This window comes from Pogona vitticeps, chromosome 1 (assembly GCF_051106095.1).
Source record: "Pogona vitticeps strain Pit_001003342236 chromosome 1, PviZW2.1, whole genome shotgun sequence".
NCBI classification, from domain to species: domain Eukaryota; kingdom Metazoa; phylum Chordata; class Lepidosauria; order Squamata; family Agamidae; genus Pogona; species Pogona vitticeps.
The window spans coordinates 289269200-289292940 of NC_135783.1; the positions used below are offsets into that span (position 1 = coordinate 289269200).

The 23741-nt window shown below is 42.0% G+C and overlaps 1 protein-coding gene across 1 annotated transcript in view; it reads left to right on the forward strand.

Annotated features, from left to right (window-relative positions):
* Positions 1-9451: 9451 nt before the first annotated feature.
* TSPAN18 (tetraspanin 18) overlaps positions 9452-23741 on the forward strand; it is a 220830-nt gene continuing 206540 nt past the window's right edge. Inside the window, exon 1 of the mRNA XM_020798348.3 lies at positions 9452-9743. The gene's annotated coding sequence lies outside the window, so the exon portion shown is untranslated. The remainder of the gene's footprint in view (positions 9744-23741) is intronic.

The window sequence follows — 23741 nt, forward strand, 5'->3', positions numbered from 1 at the left end:
CCAGCACTTGGGGACATGATTCAGATCTGCAACTAAAGTGCAACTAAAAATGTGGAGATCTGGGAAGAGGCATAAAGAGGACATTTCTACTCATCCACTTAATTAGGGAGGTAGAAGGTGGTTTTTCAACACATTTTTCTCTCCTCCTCCCCTCCATCTCCCCAGTTCATGTTTTTGAGATTGTAGAATTTATCCCTTGGGATGAACCTATATGCTGCCAATCTGGGGCATGTAAATAGGCACGTTTTTTGACTATTTTTCGACTACCGCTGGGAGAGGTCATCAGAAGGTTTGGGCTGAGGAGTCAGCAATATGCTGACGACACTCAGCTCTACCTCTCGTTTTCCACCAACCCAGGTGAGGCGGTTTCTGTGCTGAACTCGTGTCTGGACCTGATAATGGACTGGATGAGGGTCAATAAATTGAAACTCAATCCAGACAAGACGGAAGTGCTGTTAGTGGGTGCTTCGCCAGACAGGCTGGAGGGCCATCTCCCCGCCTGAATGGGGTTACACTCCCCCTAAGGGACAGGGTCCGCAGCTTGGGGGTGCTCCTGGACCCCAGTCTAACACTGGAAGCCCAGGTGGACTCGGTGGCCAGGGGCGCCTTCCTTCAGCTGCGGAAACTATACCAGCTACGGCCCTACCTGGACGAGCGGAGTCTCATGACAGTTACACATGCTCTGGTAACATCCCGTATAGATTACTGCAATGCACTTTACGTGGGGCTGCCTTTGAAGACGGTCCGGCGACTGCAACTGGTTCAGAATCGAGCGGCGCGGCTGGTGAGTGGTGTGGCCGCCAGGGAACATATCAAGCCGACTCTGTATAAGTTAGATTGGCTACCAGTTGCTGCCCGGGCCCAATTCAAAGTGCTTGTTTTGACATATAAAGCCCTAAACGGCTTGGGCCCTGGATACCTGAAGGACTGCCTCCTTCCATATGAGCCTACCCAGCAGTTAAGATCTAGCCAGGGGGCCCTTTTGAAAGAGCCATTCCTCACGGAGGTAAGAGGGACGGCTTGCAGACAAAGGGCCTTTTTGGCAGCTGACCCCAGACTATGGAATGCCCTCTCGACTGAGATTCGTCTGGCGCCGACACTGATGACATTTCGGTGCCAGGTCAAAACCTTCCTGTTCCAGAAGGCTTTTAACTGAAATAATATTAGCTGTGGGTCTGATGGCAATTTTATATATATTTTAATTGTATTTTAATTGTACATATCTTTATTGTATTTTAAATGCTGTAAGCCGCCCAGAGACCTTTGGGTAGTGTGGGCGGCATATAAATTAAATAATAAATAAATAAATAAATAAATATTAAGCCTTCAACAGACAACTGTGTTTAGTTTCCTCTTTTCGAAACAGAAGCCAAAATGGTTTTTATTTGTAATATGTATAATGCTTCATTTCTAGAATCCAGACACTCCTTGATTTTATAAAGAGAAAGAAATATGGTAGTAGAGAGTTTGATATGACTCAGTGATAGTTATTGTCAACTTGAGTGAACTATTGTTTAATATAGTAAGTTATAGAAAGCATAATCATAAATTTGGCTCCTCCTTGGCAAAAGAGCAATGTGGTGAGATGGTGCCATGGTGTTATCTGAAAGGGAAAGTATCAGCCCTCCACTCCAGTACAGAAAGTGACATGGTCCAACAAGAAACGGGAGTGTGGATTTATCATTGGTGAAGGTTATGGGAGATTCCTCAAGACAGTGGGTCCCAAACTTGGGTCCCCAGATGTTCTTGGACTAAAATTCCCAAACCCCTTCACCATTAGCTGGCCAGGATTTCTTGAAGTTGTAGTCCAAGTATATCTGGGGACACAAGATTGTGAACCACTGCTCTAAAAAAGCTGGAAATCTGCAAGTTGTAGGATATGTTGGAGGTTCAGCGCTCCTTTGCCTTTTCATCAGTTTTTGAAACCATGCCAGCATTAGCCTGGCAGCTAAATAACTGGCTAGTAAGCAGACACAGGCACTCACAAAGGTGCCTAGGATCATCATCATCATCATCATCATCATCATCATCATCATCATCATCATCATCATCATCATCTTCTTCTTCTTCTTCTTCTTCTTCTTCTTCTTCTTCTTCTTCTTCTTCTTCTTCTTCAAGCGAGAGACAGAGTTAAACACAGATCACAATTCTACAGCACTCTCCCCATTCAAGAAGCCATTTCAAAGCAAAATAAGATTGCCTTTCTTTGCCAACTGCAAGAAATTGAAAAGTTTTTTTGGGGGGAGGGGATAACGTACCATGAAAGATATGTCATCCCATCATATATTGCCACATCCCCTTGCTAACACACACATCCATGCAATGAAACATAGAGACTTATTCATATACACATAGGTATGCTGACAGAAAGGGACATGGTAGTGCTGTGGGTTAAACCAGTGGTTCTTAACCTTTGTTACTCAGATGCTTTTGAACTGCAACTCCCAGAAATCCCAGTCAGCACAGTTGGTGGTGAAGGCTTCTGGGAGTTGCAGTCCAAAACTCCTGAGTAACCCAAGGTTAAGAACCAGTGGGTTAAACCACTGAAGCCTTCACCACCAACTGTGCTGGCTGGAGTTTCTGGGAGTTGCAGTTCAAAAATATCCGAGTAACAAAGGTTAAGAACCACTGGGTTAAACCACAGAAGCCTCTGTGCTGCAAGGCTGGAAGACCAGCAGTTGTAAGATTGAATCCACGTGACAGAGTGAGCTCCCATTGCTTGTCCCAGCTCCTGCCAACCTAGCAGTTCTAAAGCATGTTAAAAATGTGAGTAGATAAATAGGTACTACCATGGTGGGAAGGTAACAGCGTTCTGTGTCTTGTTGCGTAGACCACAAGACCATGGAAACTGTCTACAGACAAATGCTGGCTCTACGGCTTGGAAATGGGGATGAGCATCGCCCCCTAGAATCAGACACAACTGGACACTTGTCAAGGGGAACCTTTACCTTTTTATGCTGACAGAAACATCCTGATATAAGCTGGCTTGCCACATTTTTGTGGTATTGAAAAAAAAATCCCCTATGATAAACACAGGAAATGATGGGGGTGGGGTCCAAGACAGGGTATGGATAGCTGGTATGGTCAAAAGTAATCCAGAAATCTTGGAGTGGGGAGAGCTGGTACACTACTGCAAATGGTTTGTCACCAATCTAGTTTCCTGCTGGATCCAGCACGTAAAGGGCAAGGGACAGATTTTGGATATGCAGATGAGTGGATAGAAATTTGGCAGTTACATTTTTAAAACTTTATTTCAGGAGGGTGACAAAGAGGGTAGACAAAAACAAAACAGGCTTCAGGAAGATACCAAGCACATTATGCTAGATTGGAAATTTGCTGGATGAAATAACCCTTATACACTGTTTCATGAATTTCATGTCACCAGCTTCATAGGAAACATGAGCACAAAAACAAACTGTATCTCACACTGTGTACTTACAAATCTATTACTGTAAGAGTAGATTATTTTATCAAAATGATAATATGCTGATCTGACCAGAAAAGGAGTTTGCCATTCAGAATGTAACAGTTTTCCTCCTCTGGTGGTGGCAGTGGCTATTGTCTTTGTTCTCTCCCTATTAGTTTCAGTGTAGAGATGCTAAGGTATACATTTATGGCACTTTGAAGGACCCAAAGCAGACCACGATCTTGGAATGGGATGAAACAGAATCCGCCCTATAAAGAAATGGTACATCTATACCTGTTCACTCACCTGGAAATGAACTGTGGATCTAAAGGAGAAACTAGAAGTAATGGATGCTTCTGATTTAATTAAATTACAAATATATGGCATTCATTAAAATAATCCACAATGCTCAGTTTGGTTAACCTGAAAATATAGGATCCTTAGGTTCATTGTACATGGATTTATAAGCAGGGAAAAGGAAACTATGGCAGACTATGCTCCTTCCTTCCTTCCTTCCTTCCTTCCTTCCTTCCTTCCTTCCTTCCTTCCTTCCTTCCTTCCTTCCTTCCTTCCTTCCTTCCTTCCTTCCTTCCTTCCTTCCTTCCTTCCTTTTTAAACTTCAAGAAAACCTTTTGTACAATAATGTGGTGTTGGCAGGATGACTTTAGCTATACTGCTGGAGATAGAGGGCAGTAACTTTCTCATTCCCTACAACAGCTACTTCCAGCTACAGAAGGACAATTTGGGTAGGATACTGTCAGTGTTCCAGCTTTTTAACCCCTCTCCCCATTTTTTACTTCCATGGTGGCTTCTAAGGATAATGCATTCATGAATCATTCATTCCTGTCTGGGCACAATCATGTCCATCTCATTAGCCATCATGACAGGACAATGCAGGCAGAAGATATTGCTCATTTCTAGCTCCTGTCACTGCAGAGGGGAGAAACAATAGCACCAAAAGACTGCAAATACTAGCAGTAGACCTTCTACTGGGGTGTGAGAGATGCCCAACAATACTGTCTTCAGAGCCATCCCTGCCTCTAAACCTTTATGGGGATGGGTTTTTCAAAAATTACTGTAATATTTCTTCCCAGATAGCTTCCTTCTTATTGCTTTTAGTATCCTCCCTTTAAAATATAGCTAAACGAACATATCATTTATAGTTACACCAAAATAGCTTCAGGAGAATCAGGTCAAAAAGGAGAAAATGTAATTATATGTTCCAGAGTTTGACAGTAATGTTTTACAATTAACATTGTAAAATTAGGGACACTTGACCAGCATGGGCAATGTATCTCCACAGTACCTTTACACAGCCTTATTTGAGCTCACTTATAAAATTTTACCCCTGGGAAAGAGGTCATGATGTCATTGTTTTCCATTTAGCAACAGGAAACATTTTTAATGTAATGAGTAACATTTACTTGTAAGTTTGTCTCATTACTTTAGCGGCACTTTGAAGAGATTTTTTTTGCCAAATTGTAGACCATTTCTTCCATTTTTTAAGATGAATTCTCCTTGCCCATAAGAAACAAAGAAGTGGCAAATAATGTGTTCATGTGCAAAAACTAAATGTTGTATAATTTAACCAATATAGCTCATACTCAGTGACATAAGAGAAAAGTGTAAGTTTTGTGGGAAAAATGCTGAAACTTTTAAGATGTACTGCTTGCTATATCATCACACTGATCCCTTATGGCCCTAAAATCAACGCCAGTGATAGCAATTTTCAGAAACTGACTGATCTGCAACATGCAGCTCTGTTCCCATCACCTTTGTGGTTTTTTCATCCCACACTGCTTAGCACAGTGAGATTGATAATACACACAGATTTTGTGGGAAGCCAAACATTATTGCACATGCCTGTAAGTAGAGTGCTAAATAATACACACCACAGCAGACAGAATCTCGAAACTTTACATCTTGCTTATTAGTAAGTGCATGAAAACCTTGTGTGGGTGTGGGGTGGGGTGTTATATGATAAATGAGCTTTAGTTAATACTTCTCCACTCTACTTCAGTTGCATCTGGATGCCAGATCAAATTTGCTCAAATAAGGGCTAGAAGGGTACTGTGGTAATGCATTGCCTATGCCGGTCAAGTGTCCCTAATTTGAACCTACATTTTAAGGTGCCCTTTTGGCCCTTGTTATTCTTGCCGTCTCTGATTCTCACCATGTGTTCTGGTTCTCTTGGCTTTCCCTGTAATTGTAGCTAATGTGAATGATGCTGCCAGCAAAACTAGCAGTAAAAGAGTGTTTTCCAAGCTGCTTTCTCCACTCAAATAATTGTAGAACATACAGCTGAATAAGCACCCCACCCTTGAACAAAATACCCACAGTGCTCCATTAACTTTCATGCACCAATATTAAAATAAATACATTTTGCGAGTTGTGTATTTTCTGACCCTATAAGATTTCCAGTTTACTGAAGGTTAGCATTAGCATTGTGGTTAGAGCTAGGGTTATTTAAAGCATATCTCCTATATTTCCTGAACCTAGTGAATATTCCAATATCCCCCCTGAATGGTCCAACTTACTAACAGTTAGGGTACTGGTTATTGTTTCTTGGGCATAATGGTTTGTAAAAAAAAACTGACATGGAATTTGTCCCAGTAAATTCCATTGATCAAGCCCAAAAAGCACTTCGTTGATCTTTTGGGATAATTCCCCCCAGCAGTGCTTTATCTGCAAACAAGCAAACAAACAGCAACTGTACATGCAAGTTACTGAAATTTCAAGATATTTCTGCTACTTTTCAGATGACAATGTTGCAGAATGCCTACACTCATTGTAGGTCCAGTTCCACATGGATTTTGCAACATAATGTGACTCTGGGGGACTATACTGGTGCATAGGAGTTAAGTGTCACTTAAACTTATTAGCAACAGGAAGGTTCACATCATAGAAATATCCCTAGTACATGGACATAATCCTTCCGACCATTGTGACCTAGCTCTAGAAAGAGGGAGATTGATGCAGCAGAGAACATACAGTATTGTCCCACAACTCAAGTTTATCTATGCAGTATGTGTATGAGAGAGAAAGTAACGCACACACCATGCAGTGCTTCTCATGTTTTCCAATGTTTTCACCGAGGGCTAAATCCTCTTCTCTAGACACATCCATGCCCCATTCTCACTAGGTTAAAGAAGTGATGGTGACTAAAACTGCTACGGCAGCAATCTCCAAAATGGGTTCATAGTTCATCTGTCAAAGAAGCACAATTTGATCCAATACAGCACATGCTAATTCAGACATAAATAAAATCTTGCTTCTTCAGAGGAACATATTAAAAATGAAACTCTATCAGAGCATATGGTGGCCCTCCTCCCATGAAAGTAGGTGTTAATATTTTATTATTTCTGGGTCAAAACCTAGTTGTTTGCCAAGGTATTTTAAATTAGTATATTAAGCAGATTGATACGAGTTGTCAGTTTCATCCTGCATTAAGTGACTTGAAGTTGTTATACTGTATATCACAGGACGTTTCTTTAATCCTTTATGCTGCCTTGGCTTTTTAAGAAGTATGCAACAAATATTTCATATAAATAAACTTCAGGTAGCTGGGGCACATCTTCCACCCTGGATTTTAACTGAAGACAAAATTACTCTTCCACTGAAAATGGTTTGCTTTCAGGGCATGAAAACATAAGAGTTAGTGTTATCTTACACCATCAAGACACATCTGAGTTATGGTGAACCTAATAGGATTTTCAAGGTATGTAAGATATTTAAGGAATGCTTTTAATTTTTTAATTTTTTTTAGCATTACCAGCCCTTCCAATGAGTTTTCATGGCTGAGTGGGGATTTGAACTCAAGTGTTTCTAAGTCCTAATCTGTCACTCTATCCTTACAGTATACTGACTGTCTCAACAGTTTAAACTGCTTAAACACACACATACACTAGAAGATCAACATACAAACTGTGTTAAAATACTAAACTTATTTAAACAAAACACTGGAGCAAAATTGCCTTCATCTGTCAGTGGAAGCTTAAAAAAAATAGCTTTTGTGGGGTGGAGGCAAACAAAGTTGTAGAACTGGGATGCCTTTAGAGCAGTGGTCCCCAACCTTGGGCCTCCAGATGTTCTTGGAATACAACTCCCGGAAGCCCTCACCACCACCTCTGCTGGCCAGGATTTCTGGGAGTTGAAGTCCAAGAACATCTGGAGGCCCAAGGTTGAGGACCACTGCTTTAGAGGAAAGGGCCTCTTATATAGTATCATTGGTAGGATCCTCCACCATACCCTGAACCATCTATGGAGGGGAAAATGCTGAAGCTGAGGTTGTCCTACTTTGGGCAGATCATGAGAAGGCAAGATTCTCTGGAAAAGATGATAATGCTGGGAAAGGCTGAAGGCAGCAAGAAGAAGCCCCAAAACAAGATGGATTGAATCCCTAAAGCAGCCATTTTTAATGGGGCTATAGACTTGAAGCAACTCTTCACACACCACCTGATAGTTTCTTATGTGACTTTTGCAATTCTGATTGAGCCTATTTCTTTCACACCGTGTCTATGGCCATAGCCAAAAAACAGTTGAGAATGGTTGCCCTAAAGAAAGCCACAGGCTAGCGTTTACAAGAGCTGAGCGGAACTGTTGAGGATAGGGTATGGTGGAGATCTCTCATTCATAGGGTCACCATAAGTCGGAGGTAATTTGATAGCACATAATAAAACAACTGTGGTTTTGAAAGAAGAGGGATGGTTTTAAAATGGAACAAAAAAGGTAGTGAAATTTGTCTTTTATTTCCACCTCAAAAGAAGAGTATTGGTTATGGTCAACAATGGCTTGTGGACTGAGGAGAGATGCCTGTCAAAAGGGGGGGGGCAGCCCATTCCTTGTTCATGGGTCACTTATGTGACAATATAATTATGACAGTCCTGAATCCATTTTGAATAATGCTCTGACTTTCTCTTTCCAGTGCTGCACTGCTGCCACTCCTCTTTCTCCTCCTGGGCTCCACTTTTCTTTTCCAATATAACTCCTATTCTTCTTCCAGCACTCACCTTAATGGTGGTGGGAAGCAGCCCCTGGGTTTTTTTTAAATCATATGTGTATTAATTTATTTATTTCACTTATTGATTGCATTTCTGTGCCGCCTTTCTCCAGACAGCGGTGAGTGCCTCCTGCTGAGACCCCAGCCATCTCCATTAGTCTCTAGCAGCATTCTGGGAATGAAGATGGCTGCTGTGGCTGGAGCCTGGAGCAATCTGCCTGCTCAACTGAACAGTAAATCTGGAAAACAACAAGGATGTTGCCTGGTGACAGGCATCAGGCCGCCCGCCCCCCCCCACTGCCCAAGGTGGCTGCTCATGCCAAGCATCAAGAGACAGCCTGCTCCTACCCTACCTATTATCTAGCACTGCTGTCTCCTCTGGTGATGGTGAGGGAGGCAGGGAGGCAGTGGGGGCGGTGAACTTGCACCCTAGCAGAGCCATTTTAACCATCAAGTCTGTTTGCTGCTAAGTCATATTCTCTGCGAAGTTGTGCAGCTCCCCTTTAAGGTCGTCCAAGTTGGTGGCCTTCGCTACATCTTGTGATCAGAAATTCCAAAACTGACTGTCCTGTCAAATAAATACTTCTTTTGTCCCTCCAGAAACTCTCTCCATTGAGCTTCCCTAGAGAACCTCGGGACGGAGCTCCAACTATTATGAAGGAGTGAGGACAACATATCGTTTGGACCTCTGAAAAGATTGTTTCTCTCTTTCCATTGATCTATAGCTCAAAGTTTCTCTTCCTCCCCAAGTGAGGGACTAAAGCAGGGCCGGGCAGAAACTTGCACGGCTTTCCTGGAGGTCGTGCGGGTGGAGAAGCAACTGGTGGCCCCTGCGGGAAGAAAAGGCAGAAAAGAGGGAAGAGCCGGAGGGAACTGGAGGAACAAGGCCCGCCGTTCAGCTACAGGGGGAGACCAGGACGCGTCTGCTCAGCGCAGCCAGCGAGCGGAGGGAACAATGCCACGAAGGGCTGGGAGGGAGAAAGGAAGGGAATGGCGGCGGGGGGGGGGGAAGAGCGGGAGGGAGGGGGCACGGGCGGGGAGGTGGAGCTGGCTGCAGCTGGCGACTCCAGCTCTCCCAGGCTGCTGGGCAAACGCATCCCCACCCGCAGCCCGGGAGCGCCGAGCCTCCGCTGCAGACCCAGCTCGCCGCCCTTCCCTCGCGCCCGCTCGAGCGGCGCGGAGCCCGGGGGAAACTTCGGCGCCGCCTTCTCTCGCTGCCGCCGCCGCCGGCCTCTGGACTCCTAGCGAAGTTCCCGCTGCTGGTCCTGCCTGCGTGCAGCGGAGGAAGAGGAGGAGGGAACGACGACGGGCGACGGGGTCGCCTCGGGGAGCCCTGAGGTAAGCCCGGCGTCTCGAGCGCTATGCCCGCCTCGAGCCAAAATCTCCGCGACCCGCTCCCTCCCCTCTCTGGCTGCTGGGTTGCGTCCCCCCCCTACAAAAAAAAAGCTTTCTGGTTCTCAGCCGTCACGGAGGGGCTGAAGGCTCCCTTCTCCCTCTGCTCGCGTCCCAACCGCCGTCGGGCCGGCCCCAAACTTTGCGCGCGCGCACAAACGCACACACACGGACGCGGGAGGCAGGCAAGCGGCTCTTCTCCTCAGCCCTTCTGGCGCAAAGGCGCCCTGCGGCGGGCTTCCCGGGGGCGCCGCGGCTCCCTTTCAGCCTTCCCTTCCCTGCCCGAGGACGCCGCATTCCTGCCCTTGGAACATCCCTCCCCTCTCCCCAGAACCCCCCCCCTCTTCGGGTGGCCGGGAGCGTCGCCTTCTGGCCGTGGCCCTCGGGGGAGGAGGCGGGGGGCTGAGGGGGCTCGGCGTGTGTCGCAAACCTGACTTTTACGCCTCTGGCACTCTAGATGGGGCTCCCCTGAGGAGGGAGGTTCTCACACCCAGCAACCTATTACTCTCTCTCTCTCTCTCTCTCCCCCCCCCCCGGTTATTTCTGCCTGGAGTTTTCTCTCCCTCAAGCGCTTACCCGCCTCCGAGGGCCGCCTGCCTTTCTTCTGCCTCCGACATGGTGCCTGTATAGCCGGGCTTCACCCTTTTCGGGGTTCAGCTCTTGAATCTCACCAAACTTCCCCCCGGCCGCGGAATTTGGAGCCATTCCTCTCCCCCCCATACACACACATCCCACCCCGCGCTCCTTGCCGCCTCCTGGGCAGGCAGCATCCCTCGCGCCGCTCTCTCTCCAGTGCTTCTGGCTTTCGCTGATGCCCGGGGTGGGGGGTGGGGGTGGGGGAAGCGCCTGAGATGCGCTGAACTCGCTCACTCGGAGCTTCCTTCTGAGCACAGGTAGCCGCGGCTTTCCCTGTTCTGGTGTCGTAGAATCCCTCTCCCACCGGGGGACCGACAGCCGGCGCTAGGTGGGAAACGAGGAGGCAGGTGAGGGGTGCTGCTACTGCAGCGACGGCTGCGTTTTCCTCTCCACCAGGCAGCGAGTAAAGGCTGTGATGGCTCAGCAGGGTGCTCTGCTTCCTTGTTTTTTCACGGGAGGGGAACTTGCTTCTTGCATTTTATTTGAATTGCCGGAACCCCACAAGGCTTTATCCCTCCATACAAACACGCCCTGCCCGTTGCACGTGCCTTCCTTACAGTTGCCAGTTAGTTTCCTTTCTCTGGCTGATAACCCAGAGGATGTACTTAGAGATTCTGGACCACTTAAATAACTTTGGAAAACGAATAAATCTGTGGAGGTAGTAAAACATTTCCTCAGCCCTGCAATCTCAGAGGGTGATTTCCTGTCCTGCTCTAGCACATGGGGCCAAATGTTTAGCTATGCCGAACCTACTTTGTTGTCTCATCTCAAAAGATCAGTTTTCCTGGTTGTCCCGTTTAAGAATTTGACTTCGTACAGTTTTGTGCGTTATACTGCTTTGTTATTTTGCCGCTAACAAGAGGGGAAGTACAGTATTTGAATATATATATATTTCTGTAGAGTTACTAGGGGTACTGGAAACTTCTTGTTCTTGGTTCTGGGCACACTTTTTAGCTTGGAAAATTTCTAATAAATTTCTGAAGAGGCACAGTGTCTTATGTGAATCACATATGAAACATGTAACGTTTTTAAATGTGCAAGATAAATCTGTAATACTCTTTTTCAAAACAGCAGTCTCCCTCTTATTCTGTCAAACCATCATTTTAGAAAGTCTCCAGTTGGTAATGCTTTGTTTTAGAAAAATATGATGCAGAAAATTTGCTAGTATGGTATATTTCTTACAGCTTAAACTTTTGATCAACTCTGATTCTCAACTGATAATCTGCTCCTGCTTTTATCATGTTCTCTTCTTAAACTCTCTGCCCTGTTTCTCATGAAAAATTTCCCAACCTAATATTCCCAGATGTGCTAGGATACAGCTACTATCATCACCATGATAGGAGATTTAGTCCTGCTGTTCTGGAGTTCACTGGGTTGGGCAAGGGTGATTTAATGCATTTAAAGCACTTTGTGCTTGTCACAGTATAACAGAATTCCTGAACAATACTTTGATTGTTCATTTCTGCTATTGAGGTTAAGAGAATAGGCAAAGGTTAAATATCTGGAAAATCCTCTTTGAGATTAGATGATAAATGGCACAGTTTATACTGAAATTGCTGAATCTTCTTCCTTGTGAATATGTTCTATATCCTGCCTGTGGGCTTTATATACAAGAGTTTCTGTATTTGAACACTGTTTAGAATCATGTCAGCTTCACTTGTGTTACATAAAGAAAAGTATGCTGGGGAAATCTTATTCCTGATGTTTTAGTTTATCTTTTACAAGAAACTATTTTTTAAGTATTAAACATTGCATTCCCACTTCTGACCTGAAGTGATGTGGACCCAGAATTCTCTTCTTTGGCACATCAGAGAAAGTTGCCTTAGTTAGGGATGTACTGATCATTTGTCATTTTGCATGATTGTCTAAATATTGGACATACTTGCATAATTCTGTTGTTTGTTTATTTATTTATTTATTTATATCCCGCCTATCTGGTCATGTCAGGACCACTCTAGGCGGCTAACAACATTAAAAAATACAATAAATAAACATATAAAAACAGTTTTACATAATACAAATATTAAACAGAATGGAAAAGCTGTAGGAGAGGGGGAAGAGGGCATAAGGAGTTATCTGATGGGAAGGCCTGCCTAAACATCCATGTTTTTAATTGATTCTTGAAAATACCCAGCGAGGGAGCCATGCAAATCTCAGGAGGTAGGTTGTTCCAGAGGCGAGGAGCCACCGCCGAGAAGGCCCGATTTAGGGTAGTAAGATGCACTAGAATTTCCCCACTGAATCAGTTGATCCTCTGTAATTTCCATTGATTCAGTGGGTCTGTTTTAGTTGTAGCTCACCAGGCTAAGTAACAAGATGAAACCAATGCAGGCTCTTATGGATGAAACCAATGCCCTGGATCCATTTCAGTCGGGCTTCAGGCTGTGCCACGGCATGGAAACAGCATTAGTCGCCCTGTTTGATGACCTACTGAGGTCCTCCTCGATATCTCAGCTGCCTTTGATACTGTTGACTATGGTATTCTCCTGGGGAGGTTCTCCAAGTTGGGATTTGGTGGCCTGGCTCTTTCCTGGCTCTGTTCCTTCTTAGAGAACCGTCCCCAGAGAGTGCAGATTGGAGAGAGTTTCTCGGCCCCATGGAGCCTTAATTGTGGGGTTCCACAGGGCTCAGTTATCTCTTCAATGCTGTTTAACATCTATATGAGGCCGCTTAGAAGGGTCATCAGGGGATGTGGGGCTTCGTGTCATCAGTACGCTGATGATACTCAGCTTTACATCTCCTTTTTTCCAACAACAGTGGATGCCGTTTCGTCCCTTGAGTGCTGCTTGGGGGCTGTTCAGCAATGGATGCAGGTGAATGGATTGAGGCTGAATCCAGGCAAGACGGAGGTCCTTCAGGTGGGTGTCCCAGACATCAGTGGTTTGGGAAACTCCCTTTCGGGTATGTGTGTGACTTTTACCACCAAGAGTGAGGTTCACAGTTTGGTTACACATCTGGACCCGGCGCTTACCATGGAGACCCAGGTGTCGTCAGTGGTCTGTTCTGCGCATTTCCACCTTTCGGCGGATTGCCCAGCTGCATCTCTATCTTAATGTGGGGACGCTCACCACTTTGGTCCATGTGCTCATAGTCTCAAAATTAGACTACTGTAATGCGCTGTATGTGGGGCTGCCTTTGAGATTGATGCAGAAACGTCAGATGGTACAAAATGCGGTGGCCTGACTTCTTACAGGGGTGAAAAAGTATCAACATATTTCCCTGACACTGGCCGCCTTGCATTGGCTGCCCATTCATTTCTGTGTTGATTTCAAAGTTCTTACAATTACATATAAAGCCCTAAACGGTTTAGGACCTCAATATCTGCCAGAGCGCTTTCTCCCACCCAGTTCTGCCAGAGTCACTCATTCTAGCCAGGCCAGGCGGCTGAGGGGCCCAACGCAAAGGGAGGTCTGAAAGGAAAGAATGAGGAACAGGGTCTTCTCGGAAGTGACCCCTTTGCCTTTGGAACAACTTGCTAGTGGAGATCTGCCTGGCTCCCTCTCTGGGTGTTTCAGGAACAAACTTAAAAACTGGCTATTTGGGCAGGCTTTCCTCCTGCCATATCTTATTTTTTTTATACTTTCACCACCTTGGATCTATAATATATATTTCTGGTTTTATTGTTTTTAAATTTGTAAACCACCCAGAGTAGACCTTTGGTCTAGATGGGCGGAATAGAAATTAAATAAATAAATAAATAAATAAATAAATAAATAAATAAATAAATAAATAAATAAATAAATAAGATTTCAGCCATGATATCATAGAATGGTTGTTAGTAAATATAGTTCCTTAGCGAAGGTCTACCATATTACTAAAACTTTGTACATTGGCACCACTTAAATTATTTGCTAATAGCTCTGACAAGTTATGTAAACCTAGTATGAATATCAACAGGATTCTGGCAGTTTAGTTCCAGTTCCAAGCACCCAAATGGTCAGTTATCATTCAAGTGCAATGTCAATGTAATTCTTTATATATTATTATATATTATATAACATTATATATATAATTTATTTTAAAAAATCAGAATACTGGCACCCATGGTACAAAAATGCCTAAGTAGTTATGTAGCACATCTTATATTTATATAAATAATAACAACAAATTGTCGTTGTACTATAAGAAAAGTGACTTTGTTCTGTGCAGTTGTAATGTAACAATAGGATTTCAGCCAATGCCTTTCTGCATGTAGTCTTAAAAACCCAACCCTTAACCAAAATATATGTTAAGCCTTAAGTTTTGCTTAACAACATCAGCAACAACAATGTGCCATTAAGTTGATACCTCCTTTTGTGACCCTTCCTTGGATTTTCTATGTGTATTTATTAGTGGTTAATCAGTCTCTCCTTCTGATGGTGACCTGATACCATGCAGTTTGTACAAGGTTGTATAGGCTGACTGTTCTCTGAGGAAGTGCTGTGGATAATCAAGCTCCTGATGTTGTCTCAGAAGCTTCATTTCAGTGAGCCATGCAGCCAGTCAAACATTTGTAGAAATCTGAAATGTATTTCAGACCAGTGATTAACTTATTGAAATGAATTGTGCTCACAGAAAGTGTGTATAAGGATACAGTTGTCTGTTGTCTTTAAGATGCACAGTCTGAAGATGCAAAATCCCACCTTACATGATTTTCTTGGTGCAGATGTAATTCTAAAACATGGTTAATATAAGCCGTAGTTTGAAAACCACGTGAAATCAGAGTTTTACATTCTGTTTGCAGTCAGTATTAAACATAGGTTAAGTATAATAGGTTACATAAAACAAAATGATTAAGTTTAGATACAATAGAAATCTAGAATTTTGGACTAGCAGTAATTCATGACATGTTTTGGCTTATGTCTCTCTTTACACCTTCCTGCTCCTGTTTTGCATGGCAAACTTATTTCTCTTTTTAAATGAACTATAGTTCTGTATATTTCCTAAATGTGGGGAGGTACAGTTTGTTTAAATTCCAATTAATGATTAAATGCAGTTTAATCCCAGTTTATTTTTACTTACTACAGTATAGCAGTTCAAAGGAACAACCATTCTTTTGGTTTTGAAATTGTGGGAAATTGATTCACTTATGACTAGAAGTAAAAAAAATCAGATCTTTTTCTCAGAGGTACATACAAAAGAAAAGCAGGTGTGTACAAACCTATGGCTTGCTCATATAATTGGTCTCCTGGTATTCTGTTAGGTAATGTTAAGCAGTCCATGAATTTCTTATAGTGAACAGAGGAGCTATTTTAAGCTTGGTAGACTAAGGATGTGATCAGATGATTATTTGGCCCAGCGATAGTCTGGTTTGTTCCTTTTCCTGGAGATCAGACAACATAATTGCTAGAACAAACTGGCCCTTCCTTAAATCATTTCTACTTGTACCATTCTGGGCCCCTGTCAGAAGCTTTTACTTTTTTGGTGTGGATAGGATTACACTGTTTTGGTTCATTTCCAGTGCTTGTGATTGCTAGAAACTAACCAGAGCAAGCTTGGGGCTGTCACTTTGCCTTCTGCTTTCAATTTGCCCATATTCTGAAGTGGCCTAAGAAGAAAGCTTAGGCACTTCATGCTCTTGGCAAATTAAATATTTCCTCTGCTATATGGAGGTGCAGATGAGTTTTTTTAATTAAAAAAACTATTATGACATCACAGATGCATTGCATCACTTGGTGAAAATATATATAAAAAGCAAACTTCCTCCCAAAAGCAAGAGAAGATGGGAAGGGGCAAGGTAACATTGAGAACCTGGTCACAGTCAGGTTCCACAGCCAGTTTAATTGGCAAATTAAACACTTCCTCTGCTCTGTGCAGAGGAAGTAAATGTTTGTTAAAACTATATTATGACATGCTGCTGCACTGCATCACTTTAAAAAATTGGAAACATCCTCTCAGTAGCAAGACAAGACTGGAGAGGGTAAGGACAAGCCCCCCCCCCCCCAATTCAGGAGCTGGGCCAGATAAGGTTGCTTGAAGATGCAAGGTAAAGGTTCCCCTTGACATTTAGTCCAGTTGTGTCTGACTCTAGTGCACAGTGCCCATCTCCGTCTCCAAGCCATAGAGGCAGCATTTCTCACGTGGCCAGTGCAACTAGACATGGAATGCCGCTACTTTCCCATTGTGGTGTTACCTGTTTATCTACTCACATTTACATGCTTTTGAACTGCTAAGTTGGCAGGAACTGGGACAAGCGACCGGAGCTCACTCCCTCACATAAATTTGACTGCTGGTCTTCTGACCTTGCAGCACAGAGGCTTCTGTGGTTTAACCCGCAGCACCACCATATTTGAAGATGCAAAGATTGCACCAAATGGCATACCACAACTATGTGTGACTCCAAATGATCCTATTGAGGTTGCACCAGTCTGATCTAAATGTATAGACAAATCCTAAGCTAAACTTTGTGTTGTTATAAATAGCAACTTAGAATTCTTATTTTGGAAACTTGCTCTACTTTTCCAGTTTCTACTTGATTTTCCTCTGAGTACATTTATGCTCTTGACAATTACTCAGATATTTGATCTGTGGAAGGCAATTAATATTTCAATAGTTATTGCAACTGAAGTGCTGTTTATCTTGAATATGGCTGATGTATTGTGCAACACAATTATTATAAAATGGAAAATCTATTTAGTAGTAAGGATCTGAGTGAAGAAGAAATCTTGGTTTTCCAAGACAGCCCAGTCTGTCTGCATACTGAAACTTGTAATTCTGATACAGCTTCTTTTGTAGTCTTCAGAAGATTCAAGTACACCACCATTATTGTGAGACAGTAACTTTCAGTTTAGTAGTCCCTCTAGAATTATTACAGTTACCAATCATTCTGTAAGTTAAAAAAGAAATAAAGAAAGACTGAGCTGACTGTTCACATCCAGATACACCCCTTTAAAGAGGCAGATTTCTAAATCAAAGTTTGTGTATTATTTTCAAAATTGTAAAAGTCAGATTGTGCCTGAAGAGAGAGTATGTGTGTGAGGGAGTGTGTGAGAGAGAGAGGAGTAGGGGATCAGAGATGACTTTCCCCAGGGACCATATTCCTATTCCAGTCATTATTTACTTATTCCCCAATACAACTGAACAGGTATTGGGGGAGAGGGCAAGTGAGAAAAAACATCCTTGTTACTTGTGTGTGTGTGTTCAGTCGTTTAGTCGTGTCCGACTCCTCGTGACCCCATGGACCAGAGCACGGCAGGCCCTCCTATCTTCCACCGCCTCCCGGAGTTATGTCAAATTCATGTTGGTTCCTTCGATGACACTGTCCAACCATCTCATCCTCGGTCGTCCCCTTCTCCTCTTGCCTTCACACTTTCCCAACATCAAAGTCTTTTCCAAGGAGTCTTCTCTTCTCATGAGATGGCCAAAGTACTGGAGCCTCAGCTTCAGGATCTGTCCTTCCAATGAGCACTCGGGGTTGATTTCCTCTAGAATTGATAGGTTTGTTCTCTTTGCAGTCCAGGGAACTCTCAAGAGTCTCCTCCAGCACCACAATTCAAAGGCATCAATTCTTCGGCGGTCAGCTTTCTTTATGGTCCAGCTCTCACTTCCATACAACACTACAGGAAAAACCATAGCTTTGACTATTCGGACTTTTGTTGGCAAGGTGATGTCTCTGCTTTTTAAGATGCTGTCAAGGTTTGTCATTGCTTTCCTCCCAAGAAGCAGGCGTCTTTTAATTTCGGGGCTGCTGTCTCCATCTGCAGTGATCATGGAGCCCAAGAAAGTAAAAACTGTCACTGCCTCCATATCTTCCCCTTCTATTTCCAAGGAGGTGATGGGACCAGTGGCCATGATCTTAGTTTTTTTGATGTTGAGTTTCAGACCGTTTTTTGCACTCTCGTCTTTCACCCTCATTACAAGGTTCTTTAGTTCCTCCTCACTTTCCGCCATTAGAGTGGTATCATCTGCATATCGGAGGTTGTTGATATTTCTTCCGGCAATCTTAATTCCGGCTTGGGATTCCTCCAGTCCAGCCTTCCGCATGATGTATTCTGCATATAAGTTAAATAAGCAGGGTGACAATATACAGCCTTGTCGTACTCCTTTCCCAATTTTGAACCAATCCGTTGTTCCATATCCAGTTCTAACTGTTGCTTCCTGTCCCACGTATAGGTTTCTCAGGAGATGGATAAGGTGGTCAGGCACGCCCATTTCTTTTAGGACTTGCCATAGTTTGCTGTGGTCCACACAGTCAAAGGCTTTTGCATAGTCAATGAAGCAGAAGTAGATGTTTTTCTGGAACTCTCTGGCTTTCTCCATAATCCAGCGCATGTTGGCAATTTGGTCTCGAGTTCCTCTGCCCCTTCGGAATCCCGCTTGTACTTCTGGGAGTTCTCGGTCCACATACTGCTGAAGCCTACCTTGTATGATTTTGAGCATAACCTTGCTGGCATGTGAGATGAGTGCAATTGTCCGGTAGTTGGAGCATTCTTTGGCACTGCCCTTCTTTGGTATTGGGATGTAGACTGATCTTTTCCAGTCCTCTGGCCACTGTTGAGCCAGAACATTTCTCCCCAAGAATATCTACCAGGCTAGCCCAATCCTCCCAGGCCTTACTTTTGAGGTTGGCTATTCTGAGGGAAGTAAAGTTCCATCAGGAACCAGGCATTTTCAATAGTGTCACCTTCTTTGGGGAACAGACTTCCTTTGGAAGTGAGACAGGTCTCCTTGCTACAAACTTTTAGAAGATTAGTTAAGACTAAGTTGTTTAGGGAAGCCTTCTCTTTCATCCTATCATAATCTGCTGAATGACCCATATTTTGTTATATTCTGCTGCATTCTGTTATATCTGTTTTATTTTCATTTCAAGTGTCATCAGATGTTCACCTTTTTAAGTTAATGTTTTTTTGATTTATGAGGGGAGATGATGGACATTCTATGCTTATTTTGGTTCATGTTATGTGAACCACCCTGAGTAGTGTTTTCATTAAATTGAGCAGTCTATAAGCTATATAAATAAGTAAACAAACAGACAGACAAACAAATTTCAATTGTGCTAAACCCAACACAAAAGCAGGAATAGTAAGATGTGTAGCTGATTCCTTACTCAATGCATTCCAGAAAAGCCAGCCTATGTTGGCTTGGACAGGATGTATAGCCCCAGGATGCCCCCAGAAGAATGGAATGGGAAACCACTTCGGAGTACTTTCTCCCTGGAAAACCATGGAAAAGGTTGCCATAAATCAGAACTGACTTGATAGCAAACAATTGTTGTTGTTGTTGTTATTGTTGTTGTTGTTGTTGTTGTTAAGGCATAGAAGATTTGATTCTGAAAAAAATGCCTTTTCCCCTCTACTTTTTTTTAGTTTCTTTATCTTGAGAGGATAGCATTTTGACTTTATTGTTTTATATTATAATTTAGAGATATGAAGAAGAGAAGGAGGGATAAGAAGTAAGATTGTGAAATTGCTGATCAGTCTGAAATGTCCTACCAAGTTCTGTATCAGTCTGTATTTAATTAACAATATTATTTAATATATGATGTGCTTCATCTACATTTCAAGCAGCTGAAAGCATATATATATATGCTTTCAGCTGCTCGAAATGTAGATGAATATATGTATATATATAAAGGGAAGTTTATTGGGAAGTTTATTGTGGGCTGTTAAATATAAGAATTTGCACTGTCCACTGAACTGACGCAAACTAGTGAATTAAAATTAGAGTGACAAATACACTTTCATTTTAGCTTATTCTACTCATTTAAATTATATATATATAAAAATGAGTATATTTAACAGCCCACAATAAACTTCCCTTTATGTCTCTCCTGAGAAACAGAATTGTAATTGTGCTAGATCAATAAGGTGCTTTACTTCTTGTGTTCATCTACATTGCAGTAAGAGTTCTATAGATAGCTGAGAAAGATTGAAAATTGGCTTATTTTATGGATCTGAGCCTAATAAACAAACAATGCTAGTTGGTTTTATATTTTTTGCTGCCTAGTTATGCTATCTCTGCCTGCCAAAGTACTATTCTTCAAGCATCAGAAAAAGTTAGCATTTTGGTTTTCTAGCTATTCTTCAACAATCTTCTGGGCCTTTGGTCTGTTAGTATATTTCAATTTAGGTATATGATGTCAATATTTTTCAGCTTTTATACTGGATATGTGATAAGTAAAATAGATTGCATTTTGCAATGCATTCATTGCTTACTGCTCTTTATTGCTCATTTATTGTTCATGGTTTTTTATTGAGCATTGTGGATGTGAAAATCATTTGCTGTTATTTATACTTTCCAAATATTGAATATTTGCATTTGCAATACATGAATTACAACTATGGTAAAGTTGTGAGTCTTTGGAGACTGAAGTTCATTTCAGGATATAAATGTGGTTATGTATGAGATCACTATATTAGCTGTTAGTATAATTATATTGTTGGTATGTTTATGTAGCAAATAGAATTCCTTTCAATGTAAGTAACTTCCCCAAATCTCACAGAGCAACAGGACACAAACATGAAAGAATGTAACATGACTTACTGTTTCTGTGAGTGAATACATTCTTTCTCTTCTCCAACAGTTTAAGATTTAAACATTTCCTACTCTTTGTTGTCTTATTTAGGATTCTTCCATAGTTAAAGCAGTATGGAGCTTGTGGTAGCAATTAACCTGATGCTGTAAAAAAAAACAAAGTATGTTCTACCCACCCTTCCTCTCAGTTTTTGGCACTTACAAGAATAACATTTCTCTCTCTCTCTCTCTCTCTCTCTCTCTCTCTCTCTCACAGACACACACACACACACTCACTCACACACACACCATCAGGGATAACATCTCTCTCTCTCTCTCTCTCTCTCTCTCTCTCACACACACACACACACACACACACACACCATATGGGCTGATAATGAGTTTAAGCTGATAAATAGCTAACAGATTTGCCTCAAATACAGATCCCTCTATCATGAAGATCCATTTCAGTTTAAAATAAATAATCAGACTTCTCTGTTTTATTTAATTATCTCTAGTTCTGTATTTTCTCAACTTGTTTTAGATAAAAGGTCACATTTTGCCCATAAAGAGTCAAGTGAGATTATGTATAGTTTTCTGCATGATGTGTTTCCTGTATAATTAGTTTTTTGTATAGCTGGGGTTTTGGATAAATATTATTATTATAAGAGTGTGTTTTAAAGTGGGCTTGAAGGCAAACTGAAATAGAAGCTGGGGGATACACCACCAACATATGGTTGAATGATATAACTTTTGAAATCATTGACTTTGGAGCCTGAGATTTGACTTGAAGTTTGTAGGCCTTTCTGTATGTCAGATAATCTAGAAGCAACTGCCAAAGAGTTAACCGAAGAGCACTAACAATTTCAGACTAGTTTTGGAATTAAAAGTGTCCTTGTTTTTAAAGTCTTTTATAATGTGAATGTTTATTTATTTAATTAAGAATATTTAAGGAATAACATGAGATACAAATCATTCACTGTACTGCATGATATTCTCTCTCATATTTTGTAGTAAACTTGGGATCTGACAGACAACTAGGCCCTATTCAGGCACCATGACTGAAAACATGGAGAGGACTTACTAAGTGGTGGGGACACAAAAGCTCTGCCTCCCCCCCAAAAAACTCCAACCCTTGGAGGTCAGCTAGAACTTTGCACAATTGGCATGAAGATCTGCAAAAGTAGCTTGTAAGTGCATTTGAGAGGATATGCTTCCAGAGGTCTCAAGGTCGAAAGCCCTGCCTTCTCTGAGTTCCCAATCATAGGAGCTCTATAAGTTGCATTCAGTTGAATGTTCTTACAAGCTCCTCTGTAGACCCATTACTAATGTGATAGTACGACAGATGTACAGAATGGTGTGTTGCTTTGTGTGTATGTGTTTAAAAAAGAGCCAGGCTGCCCCTACACTGGGAATCTTTAAAACCCAATTAAAAACATGGTTATACATCCAGGCCTTCCCTCCAGTCAATACCTGATCTCTTTTCTCATTTTCCCTTATTTTATTATCCCTCTATTTTATTATAATTGTAATGATTGTACGGTTATGTAGTTTTCTGGGTTTTATTGTTTGATTTTATATTGTAAGCTGCCTAGAGTGGATGAGTCGCCCAAATAGGCGGGGTATAAATCAAATAAATAAATAAATAAATAAATAAATAAATAGATGATGATGATGATGATGATGATGATGATGATGATGATGATGATGATGATAATAATAATAATAATAATAATAATAATAATAATAATAATAATAATAATAATAATAATAATAATAATAATAATAAATAGCTGAACATGCTTGTAATCTAGTCTGTAGATCTTTGTACAGCGGGGTCTCGACTTATGAACGGCTCGACATACGAACGTTTCGACTTACGAACTGCTCTCATAGGAATATATGGACTCAACTTACGAACTTAGATTCGAGTTACGAACTCTTTTTTTCCTTTTTTAAAAAGCTAAGTCATCTTAGGTTAAAAGGAAAAAAGAAAAAATATCCCCCTCTAGTGGCAGAAGGTGGAATAGCAGCTTCCCATTAGTTTCTATGGACGAAAAGAGCAGATACGGATTAAATGGTTTTCAATGCATTCCTATGGGAAATGCTGATTCGACTTAAGAACTTTTCGACCTGAGAACTGCCTTCCAATACGGATTAAGTTCGTAAGTCGAGACCTCAGTGTACTAAATGTTTAAAGATATGACTGATTTTAAATGGCAAGCATTACCTTTGTGTCCCCTTCTGCAGCACCTGCTCTGTAGTCCTCTCCACACTTTTAGGCACAACTCTTGAATCATTATTTCCAGTAAGAATATCCCAATTAAGTAATTCCTTTGATGAAACATTAGTGGAATTGTGGAGTGGTGGGGTGGTAGCTATTTCTCGTTCTGTGGTTCCTAAATGTCCTACAAATCTGCTCTGAAGACTGAGAAGCTCCATTAGAGCAAATATGAGAGAATATGGGTGGCTGCAGTTGACAAAGGAAAAGAGGACAAAGTCCTTTGCTCAGGTGGAACCCCATTGTCATGATGCTGGCTCCTGCCTAACACAACTGCAGGTGCAGTTCTTGGTAATTTTGACTTATCAGAAAAAAATCACTTTTTAAATATAATATGATTTCATCCTTGAATATACTTCATGAGTGCCAAAGTCACCCAACCAAATCAGTATGTGTTTCTGAGAGATTGTGTACAGATCCTACAGCTCTTAGTGGTGGCGATTGGTTAGCTCTCAGTCGCTGTGTAAATTTTGCCAGAAGGCCTCAGTCGCTTACAAGCTAACAAGATAGATCTGATTGTGCTCATCTGTGTAAAGGTCTGAATATGTACATTGGCTGGGAATCCGGCAGCACACTTTTTATTTCTGTTCTTTGCC